The 15383-nt window shown below is 34.4% G+C and overlaps 1 protein-coding gene across 1 annotated transcript in view; it reads right to left on the bottom strand.

The window, feature by feature from the left end:
- Positions 1 to 15383, bottom strand: part of CDH9 (cadherin 9) — a 128782-nt gene that overhangs the window by 90267 nt on the left and 23132 nt on the right. The gene's annotated exons all lie outside the window — the stretch shown is intronic.

The raw sequence follows: 15383 nt of genomic DNA, 5'->3' as shown, positions 1-15383 counted from the left end.
TTCTTCTTCTTCCTCTTCTTCTGTAACATGATAAGGTATTACCTCAAGGCAAATTAAATTATACCAAATATACTTTGGATAGTGTCTTGCAATATTTAACACCATACTATGTTGATCCTTTATAATTGATAACTATCTTTTTCCTAGCAATCATTTGAGTAACTCACTCAAATTTATTTGAGGCTGAAAAGAGCATGCTCTAAATGAAACACTTTACTTGATCATTAAAAACACATTTATTTCCTTAAAAAAATGGGGGAAATGAGCACACATCATATGGCAATATTTGATATGGGGTCTTATATATGAGATAATTTGGTCTAGAATTTTGCAACAATGTCTCTCTATTGAGTTGTTACGTTGAAGTTTCTTAAAGTGAAAAAAATGATAGTTCATTTAGTATTTAAGAATTAATTTTAGTTATTAGCAAATTGGATTTATTTCTGAAACATTTCATTCAGAAGATGTGAAATTCTAATAATACTTCTGCTGATGGTCATGATATTGGCAAGCAATAGAAACTCATCTCAAACTAATAAAGACAAAAGAAGAATTCATTGGGTTATAAAATCAAATTAAATAGGGAAAGGAAGAAATGAAAAAAGCAAAGAAGCAACTGGGCCTTTCCTGCTCATGGAAACAAGAATTAGGGGCTTGAGTACTTTCATACTATTTTCTCTTGCTCACTCCTCTCTCATCCCTTACTTTCAACTAAGCCTCCTCGACCTGATGGGATATACGAATCAATAAAGTTAACATTTAACATCTTCCAATCCAGAAGGAAACTGGAAGTATTTTCTAATTTGAGCTTGAAAAATTGTGGGAATGGACTCTAATTTACCTGGCTTCGGCCAGATGCCCAAGACTGGGACCATAAGTCTCTGGAGTCAGTTGTTATCAAGGCATAACGGTCAAACATACGCCTCTAACTTGGCTTTGTCCATTACTATCTGCGAGATTTGGTGATATTCACTTGGTCTCAACTACTTACTCCTAGAAAAGTAAAATAATTAGTACCTGCCTCATGAAGCATTGTTATTAATTTTATTTTAAACCTTTGTCAATACGAAGTAATAGTTATTTGTATCACAAGAACTTTATTTTATTTCTACCACAGAGTATACCCACGAGAAAACTGAAATGTGAAAAATTTAAGTAATTTGACAAATGCACAAGTAGTATCAGAACTACTTTTTAGATACACAGCCTTAAACTATGTTTAAAAAAGAAGTGCTAGCATACAAATTTTCAACATGTTAATGCCATCATCATCATCATCATCATCATCATCATCATCCATGGTTGCTTACACTACATCATAGTCATACATGTTTATCAGATAAGGAATGGTGATTAGCTATATATAAGTTGAAGAACGGTGCCTGGCGGATAATGGTATGGATCTTTGCTGTGGTCCAGAACTATTGGACTCTACATGTACTCCAATTTCCATATCTATTATTTAAAAAAAAAGAAAACTTCTTACTTAATAAAATACACATACATAATCACAAATCCACACACTCCAAAATGAGAGAAATTAAAATCATAATACATTTTGACTCTGAAATCTGATACTTATCTTTTGTTAGGACTTTATGTGGCTATTTGTAATCCCATAAAGTACTGGAAATTGGTAAATTTAACCGCAACAGATGTAAAAGTCTGAAATAAGTATAAGAAAACTACAGAGTCAAGAAGTGCTTAGTAAAAGTGCAATGGAAAAGTACCATCTAGTGGCCACAGGCTCAGAACATGCCCTGCAGGCCGAACGTGATGGTGCGGTTTGAAATGAGCAGCCGGGGAATCTCAGGAACAGCTGGTGTCTCACTTTGATAAAATACAACAGATCCCTTAGTTGACCACACTGGCCACCTGTTTTTCCCCAGTGAGAAATCTATTTTGACCATCATTTTAACTGATCACTCTTGCAAGAGAAATTAGAGAGCATACTTCATTTCCTGTGGTCTGTTCTAACTATGATGCCCACTTTGGATGGAATATAAGCCTTTAGGCAGAAAAGTTGTATTAGATGGAGCTAGAGACTTAGGCAGAGGCCAGGATCCCATAGGTCTTTATAAGCTAGATTGAAACAAAATCCATTCATTTTCAATGCAGTGGAAATCAGTTGGAATATTTTACCATGAAATGTTTAGAAAAGATCAATCTGACTGCAGAGTGGAAAGTAGGTTAGAGGGTAAGCAAGAAATTCGGTTAAGGGGGAGATCAGTTAGAGTCTATTTCTCTAGTCAAGAAAAAGATGGAAATAGCATATAAAGAAGTGGTTTCCAGTGGACACTGTACTCAGGTTCCCCTTCATTCTTTAATATGGACACACACACACGCATGCACACACACACACGCACACACACACACACGCACACACACGCACACACACACATATGCACACACGTTGCGTGCACTACAATTTTTGCAGGCTTTTGCCTCTGATGGCCTGCACCTACAACTCTCTTTAGAGGACTTCCCTTGGCTACTGGGACCACTTTCCTCACATGCACAGGGGGCCGAAAGTACCTACAAGTTTGCAGTCATCTCCCATGAAATTCTGGAGCCGTTGTCTAACAGGTGCGAGATGTGGGAATTCACACTTTATGTACATCCCAGAGGTCCCCTACAGAATCATGAGAGGCTGGAACTTTGAAACAGGGCTTGAAATACAAACTCTGTTTGGATTTTCTTTCTGTCCTGTTTTCCCATATTTCTTCTCACTTCCTGACCTGGTAGCAATTTTTTTAACTAATCAGTTGTACGCAAATCCTTGCTTTAGGATCTGTCTCTCAGGAAATGTACTTAAGGAATGAATATTGACTTATTAAGAAGAGTAGATGCTACCTGTGTATGTACTAATTATTGAAGGTGCAAAAAAGATAATGTATAGCTTTTGGATTATTAGTTTTTGAATTGAATAAATTATAGTGCCATTTTTGTGGTGTCACTTATAGCAGGGAAAAGATGATCTGTTAGGAAAATAAAGAGTCAAATTTCTTTCCTATTTTTGGCCATTCTTATACTGCTACTACTAATAACATTTTGACATATTAATCATAGGAAAGCAAAATGATTCACTGTCCTACTAATTCAATCTATATAATTATGACAACTCTTTAAAATGAGTTTTTCTATAATCCCTCATATTATGATGAGGAAACTGAGGCACAGAGAGGCTAACTGGCTTGCTCAAGTTTATATAAGCAGAGATAGAAGAACTGAGAACGAAATCCAGGTACCCCCTTGCAATGGGCTCCACTGCTCCAGAAATAGCCCCCTCACATCTGTGAGGCTGGCCACCGACATTTACTCTGACATGCATTCCGTGTTCTAGACACTATTATGAGTCTTTTTTCAAGCACTGTTTCTTTAACTCCCGTCACGGAAATATTACAGGGAAGGTATGACACATTGGACAAAGGGGCAAACTGAGGCTTTGCTGGTTTAAGTAACCTGCTGTTGTCACAGGTGGTAGACACCTGTGGGAAAGGTGGAAGGCATCCAGGGTTTGGATTCTGTGGGACTGATGTCAGTGCTCCTGATATGAATTGCACTGCTGCTAAAAAAATGTTCCTCCTCGTGTGCCCACCTGGGGCTCCTTCACCTGCTTGAAGTACCTGCCCTGCTCAGGCTCTTTCTTTCCTCACAGTCTGACCTGGAACACTCTTACTTGGTTCATCCATAGCCATCTCCATTCCATTGTTTTCAGTTTCTCTATTCTGCTTTCTTGAGGAGTCTTCTATCACAACTTTTTCAAAAACAGCCTACCCCATTTCAGTAGCTATTGATTTCGTTCATACCATCCATTTATCGCCTACATGTTTTTTACCATGATTTCATGATCTTTTTAGTTTAGTGGGTTATATGTTTATTGACTGTTTCTTCTAGTGATGATGTAATTTGTATGGTGGTGAGATACTCTGTAAATCACTGTATTCATGTATAAAATATTTATTGATGCACAATCGATGCTTAATATGTATTCATAAAGTCAGTTAATTGACTCATGCCTATATAGATAATTCTCAAGTTGAGTCTTGGATCACAAACAAGATTGACTTAATATTCCATCGCCTAAGCAAGCTAATAGAAAGAAAGAAAGATCTGAGTTGGGAGGAAATAAGCCTCTAAAAGAACTTTGGTGGTTTTCTTCCTAAGAAATGGACTACAATCCATATTTTCAGTAAAATAAGATTAAAATGCATAAATATTTGCATAATGTGGGATTAAATATGAACTAAGGAACATGATTTGTATGTTATAGACTGCTTTTTTTAACTTGAATCCCTTTCACTAAGTAGATTCTTTATTTTCCTCATAATTCTTAGCATTATTCTTTCACATTTAGGAAATATTAGTGTATGCCTCCTGTGGCCAATTTAACAACCATACATCCCTCTGCTCTAGACAAAAGTACACATAAAATGTTTTTTTTATTGCATCTTGTTTTAAAGTTAGCGAGCTCTTATCTCATGGGGTTTATTAAAAATTCTTCCTATCCTTTATTCATTCAATAGCAACAAGCTGATTACTAAATTTTCTGGGCTTAATTATCTCTATCAGCTTTAACTGTTCAGCATTTTAATCATTTTTGTTGATAAATAAATACCATCAGATGTATTATAAAGTACAATATTTTAAATTTGCTTCAACTTTGATTTTGTAATCAGGGAATTCACTTGAACCTTGCTAACTTTAAAAACTGAAAATTGTTTTATTATTATTCCCTTGTTTCCATAATTATATTTCAATTGCCTTTGTAAAAAATGGCTGTTGGCTATTTGTGAATCCAAAAAAATGTGCATTACTGTAATTAAGTAGGATGTTCAGCATATAAAATACACCTCTAAACGTAAATTGTATCATTATTTCTTATCCCCATAGTGGAAAATCAAATAAAGTATTTTAATAATTCCAATCATGTTTTTCAGGTAGTTTCTCATATGAAATGTAACTATAACACAATTGTATACTTGTATCTTATTGTACTGTCTTTAATCAATAAAGTACTTCCACATACATTAACCCATTTATCTTTTTAAAAAAATTGGATATGGTCATATAATTTTAATTTTTTTTGGCTAAGATATGTGAGGATAGGAGAAATGAAGGAAGCTGTTTCTGATTACACAATTATTTTATGGTTTGGGCAACAGTCATATGCATGTTACTTGACTCTTTCAACAGTGATCTTTCCAACATAGTATTTTATTTTGTTTTATATTGGAGAGACAAGTCTGAGAACTCAGTTAAGTGACACACATATAAAGAACAAATTCTGTGAATTTGAATAGATATTAAATTTAGTCTTACATAATCAAGGAACTTTTTAGAGCTATATGTCTTAACAGATCTATTTTTCATAGTAATTGATGATTCTTCCATTTATATAAATATATGTGTGCATACATATGAATATATAATTGATTATTGGTTTGTTATATTTATTCAATATATATTTAAGGTCTCTAAGCTCATTTATTGATTTTTTCAACAACCTCGTATTCAATTATTGTACCATTGCATTTTGAGATTTTACCCTTACCTAAATGATGCTGTACATATTTTCAAGAAAAATGGAAATTGATGGAAGAAATACGACTGACAGCTTTGCATAAGGGTTTCTGAATAGTTAACATAAGTAAACTCTTAGCTTTAAATATTTAGTTTTAGGTCTTTAGAAAACTGGCAGTATAGACCGATATCAAAGAAGCGCTCTGGAATCAGGTTTTGCCAGTGTCCTATCAAAATAACAATGATAACATTGTACATAATATAATATAAGGGCATATATCAAATATATAATTATATAATATAAAGAGATGTAAAGAACCTATTTCCAGAATCTTAGAAAGATAATCACAATCTTATAAGGTTAGTGAGGCTAGATTAGGAAAATAAATAATGATTGATGAGTCTCTATTATATATGAGAAATACATTAACTTTCAATTAAAAACAAATAGGCACTTTTTCCCAGTATTGGTCCCCTGAGTGGGGATCATGAGGATCAAAACTTACATATAATCCTTTTCTACATAGATACCCTCTTTGAAGTTTGTTCTGATACTCGTATCTCTATTCAATACATGCACCCCCAGGGCTGAGAGGGAAAGGAGACAATTTAGGGGTATTATTTTGTAGATGTTTGAATTTGGAAATAAGCCTTTTAAGTAAATCATTTTAGTTAGTGTCAGAGATGGAAAAACTAAGTGAGAGAGGTCCATGTTCAGGACTTGCTTAAACATGTTGACTAATGAGGTATTATTGGTGTAGGGGGCAGGTAGAATTTGACAGTATTATAAACAAATGGTGACATTTTCAGTCAATATGTTCTTAAAACACTAGAAACTAGAGTAAACATTTCCACATTGGTATGGAGAAAAAGTGGAAAAATTAAAAAATATTCTTCAAAACTAGTAACAAAATAGTGGACGTAATAAGTATTTAAAAACAAGTGCAAATGAATTATGGACCTGTATACATTCATTGTCTAAGAAAAATTGATAAAAATTCATTCCTTTTACAAAGGCTGTTCTAGACACTGATGATACAGTAATGAATTAAAGTACCTTATCTTGTAGAAATGATAGCAGAAGGAAAATAGTCATCAATAACAACAAACAAATAAAATGGCAGATAATTTCAAAACTTACTATAAATTCACATTGATCAGGACAGCATGATTTTGTCAAAGTAAGAGACACATCTATTGAATAGGGAACAGAATTTGATACACAAAAATGTAGTGAGCTAATATTTGATAATAAGGCAAAGGCAATTCAGTGGAGAAAAGATAGTTTTCTCAACAAACTGCATTCTAGTTAATAAAGTTGATCCCCGGAGGATATAGGTTAACAAGTCTCATGCTGCTCTACATGTATACTGAAACTGAACAATTAGGTAAATAGATGATGATATTGGGAGTCCGGCTTCTTACTATTGTTATGGGAATTTACAGATTAGCAACGCGAGGGCAAGAGTGATATTCATGTGGTAATGGATTAGAATTGAAAGCATTAAGAAAAACATGTATACTTTGACATAGCTATAGATAGATGGCTACATATTGAAATAGTTAAAGATATGTGCATATATACAAGTTTATATAGCAGCCAAGATGGCTTAGCAGCATTGTCACCCCATACCAATAAACTTAGCCACCAGATCTTGGTTTCTAAAACAGTTTTCCAACTAAGTGAGCCAGAGTTCTTTGGGATAATAGCTGATTCTAGGACTAGACCAAAAAAACATACAAGATGAGCTGGGAGCAACATGCAAGGCCAGAAAGTAAAGGGGTACTTAACAAACACACAAACACCAAAAGCATTACATTGACAGGGGTATGTCAAAAACTCACAGAACAGAAAAAGCTCTCAATGGCCGAAACTGGATTAATTTGAACAGGAAACTAAAATATTACAATTTACTTAAATGGGTAAAATAAATATCCATATATTTAGATTGATGCAAGTAACTGATTCAATAAATACATGATTGAGGAAGTGAAGACAAATCTCCCTTAATATGAATTCCAAATAATTTATATAGTAACTCTTCCCTCAAGTAGGAAGATTCTATATTTCCACTACTTAAGTGTTATGTACATAGTAATTTCCTTCCTAAGATTATAGTATAAAAATTGGAAGAAACAAGTATTTTTTAAATTTTATTAATTTATTTTGAGGGGGAAGGGGCAGAGAGAGGAGAGAGTGAGTATCCCAAGCAGGCTCGCACTGCCAGCACAGACTCTGACGCAGGGCTCAAACCCATGACCTTGAGATCATGACCTTGGGATCATGATCAAGAGTCAGACTCTAACTGACTCAGCCACCCAATTGCCCCAGAAGAAACAAATATTTTTATTTTATTTTATTTATTATTTATGTATTTTTTGTGTGTAGAAACCTAACAAACACTATCTCAGTCAGGTGATCAAGGTCAATATCAACAATATTAAATCAAGCTGATATTAAGTACCCTTGATACAGTATCAGGAAAATGGCACTTTATCTCCATGGCCTTCTCCTCCAAGCTAAAGTCAGGCTAATCTGAGAAGAACATTAGATTCCAATAGAAGGGCACCCAACACAATACCTGGCCAATTCTTCCCAAAACCATCTAGGTCATCAAAAACAAGAGAAGTCTGAGAAACTGTCTTTGTCAAGAGAAACCTAAGAAGACATGACTACTAATGAAATGTAATATCCTGGATGGGATTCTGAAACAGAACAATTATTAGATACAAAGAAAGAAAATTTTAATAAACTATGGACTTCAATTAATATCAATATATCAAAATACATTCATTAATTATAAATATATATATATTATGCTAACATCATATGTTAATACATATGAAACTAGGTAAAAGCATGTATTGGAACATTATGTTCTATGTTCTTTATTTTTCTGTGAATCTAAAGCTAGTCTAAAAATAAAGTCTAAGAAAAATAAAGTAAGTTTAAAGGATAGAGGGAATAAATCTTGTGTATTGGGGGAGGATCTGTTATTTTGATAATATGATCCAAGGAGGGGATTCTCCATTACAGTGATATCTGTAAGTGAGCAAAAAGCTGAAGGGATTCAGGAAGATACTTAAGAGGATTTCAGTGGGAACGTGTCCCAGAGAAAGGAACTAACAAAACGCAAACACTTAGCATGGAAGGGGTGAGGGAAGAAAGCATGTTCATGCTAGAAGCCTTCAGGTCATAGAAAGGACGTAGGTTAACAACAGCTGAGTGAACAAGGGGATAGTTCTAGGCTATGACGTTCAAGTGGCAGCAGACTTCTAGAGTCCTACAAACACAATAAGGAGTTTTAACCTTCATAATATTAAAATCACATGAGGGTTTGTGGGAGCAGAGGATCCTGACATAACTTAATGTTAAATGGGTCACTCTGACTTGCATATGAAAAATAGACTTTACAAGGCAAGAAAGAAGCTAGAAAGAATGGTGAGGTGACTGAAATAATCCTGGTAAGAGAATGTTCTCATTGGGATGAAATTAATAGAAGTGGAGGAGGTAAGAATGAATCCAAAGTGTTGGCTTGAACATCAGATTCGAGCAGCCATTTGCCCATTAGAGGCACTGGAGAAATTCAGGGTGTACACGGTATTAGGAAATCAAGGTTTTGATTTAGAACATGCTTTATTCAGTATCTAAGTGGAGATAACCCACATGCATTTGGACACTCAAATCTGGAATTTAAGCAATTGTCAGGACTGACTGAGAATACTGAGTTTCATCAGTGTATTTCAGAGTAATTAAAGTCATGAGAGTGGTTGAATTTACACAAGTGCAAAAATAAGAATACAGTTTCAGTCTCGATGGAAGGTAAGAAAATGCAAATTTTATAATTGAGGTTTAAGGTTACCTGGCTTACTCTTTGGCAATGAAAGCCAAAATTCTGAAGAAAGCGTGGATAGTACTGAGTGCTGTTAAGGCTAGCAGGATGGGCGTTGTCCTTGGTATACAAAAAGAAGAATATTATTAATAATGAGAGAATAGTGCATAAAATTTTGCTGAAAGTAATTTGTGTATAAGCATCAAAGCTTTAGAATGGTTTACAGTGTTTGACTAATTCAAATGCTAAGAAGGTTTCTTAAGAAATCAGGCATTTGATAGAGAGGCTTGGGTATAAGCATATTTATCAAAGCATTATTTAGTATTAGACGTCCTGGACCTATTATATTTCACGTTCAGATCTACTTTCTGTTCTTACTTTGCTCAGTGCAGCAGGAGATAAATTTCTAGGAGCTGTATCAGTGGGCTTCCTGACCCTTGGGTGCATTTAGCCAGTGTGGGGCATAGACAGAAGACAATAGGAGATAGAAGTAGTCTCCACTCTGCACCCCTAATGTTGCTCTTCTCCACAATGAGCCCCAGCTTCTTTCAGATAGCAGGTGCTCTGTTAGAATAACCTGTACTCTCTCTTAAGCAGCGTCTACTTTGGCGCCTTGCTCCTTTAGATCCAGGAAGGGTAACAAGTTTATGCTGCTGTGAATTCCTGCTATGCCATCATCCCTAGTTAGTGCCTTGAACACTGCCCACACTCTCTATTAAATCAGTCCCAATCACGGAATATGTCACCTGTTTCCTACAAACATCCTGACAGAAACATTGGGAAAAAAAAGTTGGAAATGAACTAAACGTTTCTGAAAGGGGAAGGGTAAGAAAATCATGCAACTTACATGCAATATCATGACATCATGAATTCATCAGAAAAAGCTACCTATTAATTCCTTAATCAAATATATACAAAATGCTTACTCTTTTTCTAGGTGAAGAGAATAGCAGACTCCTTGAGGAGTTTGCATTCTAGGAATATAATCTAATACAGAAAAAGAGTTTATTTATGAAGCACCCCTGAAAAGTAACATGAAGAGTAATTTTTTCTTTATTTCCTGTATCCATGAACCAATTTCTACTGGGATTTTGTTGTTGTTATTATTGTTCTTTGTTTTCTTTCTTAGATTCCACATATAAGTGGAATCACACAGCATTTGCCTTTCTCTGTCTGACGTATTTCACTTAGTAAAAAATCCCTCTGTGTCCACCCATGTTGTCACAAATGGCACAATTCCATTTTTTATGGCTTAGTGATGTTCCATTATGTATGGATATGTGTGTGTGTGTGTGTGTGTGATATCACATCTTGAATTTATTGAATAATATTTAATCTATTGAAAAAATGAAAGAAAAACTTGTTTTTATATCTCAAATTTTTAATTAGTGTAGAAAGGTATAAGCAAATTTCCTGCCTGTGATTTCATGTCAGTTTCCAGTGACAGAAATGAACATCCGAGTCTGTCAGATGCAAATTAAGGAGCGTTTCACATGCCATCAGCCTACACTAAGTATTTCTCATTTAAGAAAGAAAAATTGTCCATATTTAAAGCTGTATTTGACTTGACAGAGCTTCTTTCTTAAGGTAGGTCTAGAAACCAGTAGTTTGGACAAGACTGTTGGCTTGCCTATGTCTTAGAGTGGGAGGGGTGAAAATGGGCACAAGTGGGTGCAGTGGTAGGATGTTCTTGGCAATATCAAGTAGAATAAGGGAAATTAAATGGCTGTAAAACAGCAATTTTTAACACAAATATCCAAACATTTATAATAATTTCCGCAATGGAGACATAGATAAATTAATATTTTAAATGTTTAAATTTAAATTAATGTTTTAAATGTTTTAAAAGTTTTAATTAAATATTTTAAATATTTCAAATATTCAAGAGTATTATGAATTTCATCTTATTTATTATTTTTTTAAAATATGGAACGGTTAATGAATTTGTGTTTCCTCCCTGCACGGGAGCCATATTAGTCTTCTCTGTTATTCTAATTTTAGTATGTGTGCTGCCGAGGTGAGGAGGTGAGCACAGGAGAATATTATGGATTTTAAACAGGAATTTCAGTCTTTTTTTAATGAAAATTTGGCAATCTAATTACAGAATAATGTTTTTAAAGCATGAATTATGATATAAATATACAAAAGAAATCAATTTTATTAAAATACAAATACCAAAATATTTTAAAAACTTGTTTTGGTTAAATAATATAAATGCTTCCTGATTGATGCAATAAATAACAAGACACAGCTCAGATCTGATTAGTACCATCGTGTCAAAAAGAATAATGAACATACAAAGTACTTAATATGATATTTAATTTCTACTGATGATAAAGTCACAGACACCTCTAATATTTCTGTATATTAATGTCCATAAACATAATTGAAGAGAGATGCTAAACTTGAATTAGAGAATAGCACATATATTGATGTAATATTTTTTCAGTTTGAATATACAAGTTATATGTTAAGATATCATAGAACTAGTTACAAATAAAAAAAGACTTAAATTTTGAAGAACATGTAAATTTACAATGACATTAGGCAGAAGACTAGAATGAACATAAACCTATGGGGAGGACATATGGATTGAAATTCTGAGTTTGTCACTCTCTTAATGAGGCAAGTTTATTAACTCAGTCTTATTTTCATTATATCTGGAATGGGAATCATAATCATACCTTATATGGAGATAAAATGATTAAATAAAATCATGTCTATAAAAATCATCTGGAATATAGTAGATATATAATATATAATTATAGTCTTCCTTTCCTTCAAGCTGAAACTATTGATTAGTTCATTCAATAATTATATTAATGTGCAATAAAACAATGAGCATTTCCCTAGGAAACTATAAATGATATTTGAGAGGGTCATTGTAAACTATTATATTAACCATTTTAAAGGCGTAAGCACATCCATAGTTAATTCTAAGTGTTAACCTGGGCTCTGTAGTGGACACTATTGTGTTCCACACAGATTCTATTTACCAAGCCAGTCTACGCAGTAGTCAGCTGTTGGGTTTGGCTGCTAACCGCCTAGAGCTAACTCCTTCTGAAAAATGTTCTGGACTGACAGGAACCACCAAACTAGGGACTTACCCACTCACTACTATAATCAGTAACAATGAGGTGCAAATAGATCCTTTGCCTCAAGGTGGGTCAACTCTGTTCCAGAGCCTTCGCTCTGTGGATCAGGTGGGGCAATGCTCCATCTGAGAATATGTCTCTGTGTTCTTTCTCTTTTCTGCTTTATTCCCTTTTTTGTAGTTTTCTCCCGAGAAGCACATTGAAAAATCAATCACCTATACCCAAATCCAAGTCTTAGACTGGTTCTAGGGAAACACGTAAGATTGTACACATATAGTCTGAATGAACTTCTACTCTGTTAGAAGTGAGTCATTCAGTTATTTTTCAAATATTTATTTGCTGCCTACTTTTGCCAGGGACGTGGCACACTGTAGATGCTTGAGGTGCAAACAAAGACTTCTGGCCTTGTGTAAACTTACATCCAAGCAGGAAGAGATAAACACATTTTATAATAAATATGAAAATAGTACAGAGAAAGTATTCAGTGCTATTGAAAAATAGTAGAGCAATATAGGAGAATCTGAATATAGGGTCTAGGTAAGGGAAGAGAAGTGAAACTCCAGGTTGGGCTCACTGGGGTGGTGTTATTTGAATAAAATTTTTAAGTAAGGAGAACTATACAAGTAGATATGTGAGGGAAATATTTTCAGCCAGAGTATAATCCAAGGTCCTACAGCAATGGAGTGCCTGGCTTGTTTTAGGTGTGTCTGAGAGAGGTAAGTGAAGGGGACAGTATAGGAAGAGAGGACAGAATAAGAGTAGGAGGTTCTTATATGCCAGAAAGGAAAGTATATTAATGACATCAAGCCAAGTGATCAAAAATATGGGCACTGGAAATTGACCATTAGCTTGAAACAATAATTTTCACGATGTAATTAATATATTGCAATACTTTTGTGAATAAATGGGTATTTTCTTTCACCTGGGCTTTTCAAATAGCCTCTAGATATTCACATGGTCAAATGGCCAAACTTTTAATTCCTAGACTACGCTACAGTCTTTGTTAGTGACAAATAAATTTGCAAATATTCTTATATCTGTCTTGATTTCACTCTTCTATGAAGTTAGCCGGGCAATCTGTTTAAATTTTAAGACTCAGACTATATCAGCTTGTTGTTTGGAAGCACAAACTTTGGAAGTTGGTTGCCTGGTTTCAAATCACAGCTTCTCTAGTCCGAGCCAGGTGACCTTGAACTTGTTATTTTACTATGGGTTCTCCAGTTTCCTTGCTGTGAATGTTGTATTATTGTGGCTTTTTAATGGTGCTTTGGGTTAAATTAGTTGATACACATAGACTAAATAGAATAGTTTCTGAATAGAATAGTATGAATGGGCTATTTAATGCAATGGTACCAGCATATTAAAATAATAATATGTTTCTCACACACACGGCATGTTTATCATAGGTCAGTTAGTGAAGATTGCTCCCGCTTATCTTTTTTCTTTTCTCAAGATCTCATTTTCAATTCAGTCGCTTAGGCCAGAAGTTCTTTTATTTTTTATTTTAATGCCAATATAGTTAACATACAATGTTGTATTAGTTTCAGGGGTACAGTGTTTCAACAATTCTATATATTACTCAGTGCTCATCAAGAGAAGTGTACTTAATCCCCTTCACCTATTATACCCATTCCCCCACCCTCCTCTCCTCTGGTAACCATCTGTATGTTCCCTATAGTTAAAAGTCTGTTTTTTGGTTTCTCTCTCTCTCTCTCTCTCTCTCTCTCTCTCTCTCTCTCTCTCTCTTTTTTTTTTTCCGTTTGTTTGTTTGTGTTCTTAAATTCCATATATGAGTGAAATCATATGGTACTTGTCTTTCTCTGACTGGTTTATTTTGCTTAGCATAATATTCTCTAGATCCATCCAGTTGTTGCAAATGGCATGATTTCACTCTTTTTTTGTGGCAGAATAATATTATATATACATATATATTATTATTACTATTATTATTATTATATGTCCATTCATCTGTCAATGGACATTAGGCTGCTTCCAAAATTTGGCTAATGTGAATAAGGCTGTAACAAACATAAAGATACACATGTACTTTCAAAGTGGTGTTTTCACACTTTTTGGATAAATACCCAATAGTGTGATTACTGGATCATATGGTAGTTCTATTTTTCATTCCTTGAAAAACCTCCATACTGTGTTCCACAGTGACTGCACCAGTTTGCATTCCCACAAACAGTGCACAAGGGTTCGTTTTTCTCTATATCCTCACCAGCACTTGTTGTTTCCTGTTTTTTATTTGTCATATGACAGATGTGAGATGGCATCTCATTGTGGTTTTGAGTTGCATTTTCCTGATGATGAGTAATGTTGAGCATCTTTTCATGTGACTATACATCTTCTTGTGAGAAATGACTATTCATATTTTCTGCCCATTTTAATTGGATTCTTTGGGGGGAGTGGTATTGAGTTATAAAAGTTCTTTATATATTTTGAATACTAACCTTTTATAAAGTATGTCATTTGCAAGTATCTTCTTCCATTCAGTAGGCCATCTTTTCCTTTTGTTGATAGCTCCACCTCATCTTATCAGAATTTCAAGCTAAGGGAGAAGGACATGCTTGACTCTCTACTTTCACCTTTACCAAGGCAGGAAAAAATAACTTTGCAATTGACATTCAGTCATTTAACGTCTCCACACACATCAGTTACACTCCTTTTCATTGACCAAATCAGGTGAATTTGTCTGACTTCAAAGATACAGGTGAAATACCTGCCTCCAAACACTCAGCAGTTAGAAATACCTGGTAAATAAGTAGATGATTATGATAGTTTATGCCCTCATTATCAAATATGAGGCTGATTCTTCCTCCTAGAGAAAAATATGCAAAGGTCAACTCACAAGTTCCATCCAAACTTGTCATCAAGTTCAAATTGAGGGAGTGTAGAAGAAATATAGCATGCCGTAATTTCTAAATCA

Source organism: Suricata suricatta, chromosome 6 (assembly GCF_006229205.1).
Source record: "Suricata suricatta isolate VVHF042 chromosome 6, meerkat_22Aug2017_6uvM2_HiC, whole genome shotgun sequence".
Classification (NCBI taxonomy): Eukaryota; Metazoa; Chordata; class Mammalia; order Carnivora; family Herpestidae; genus Suricata; species Suricata suricatta.
The sequence above is the reverse complement of the archived record's forward strand: the minus strand, read 5'-3'. Positions and strand labels throughout refer to the sequence as shown.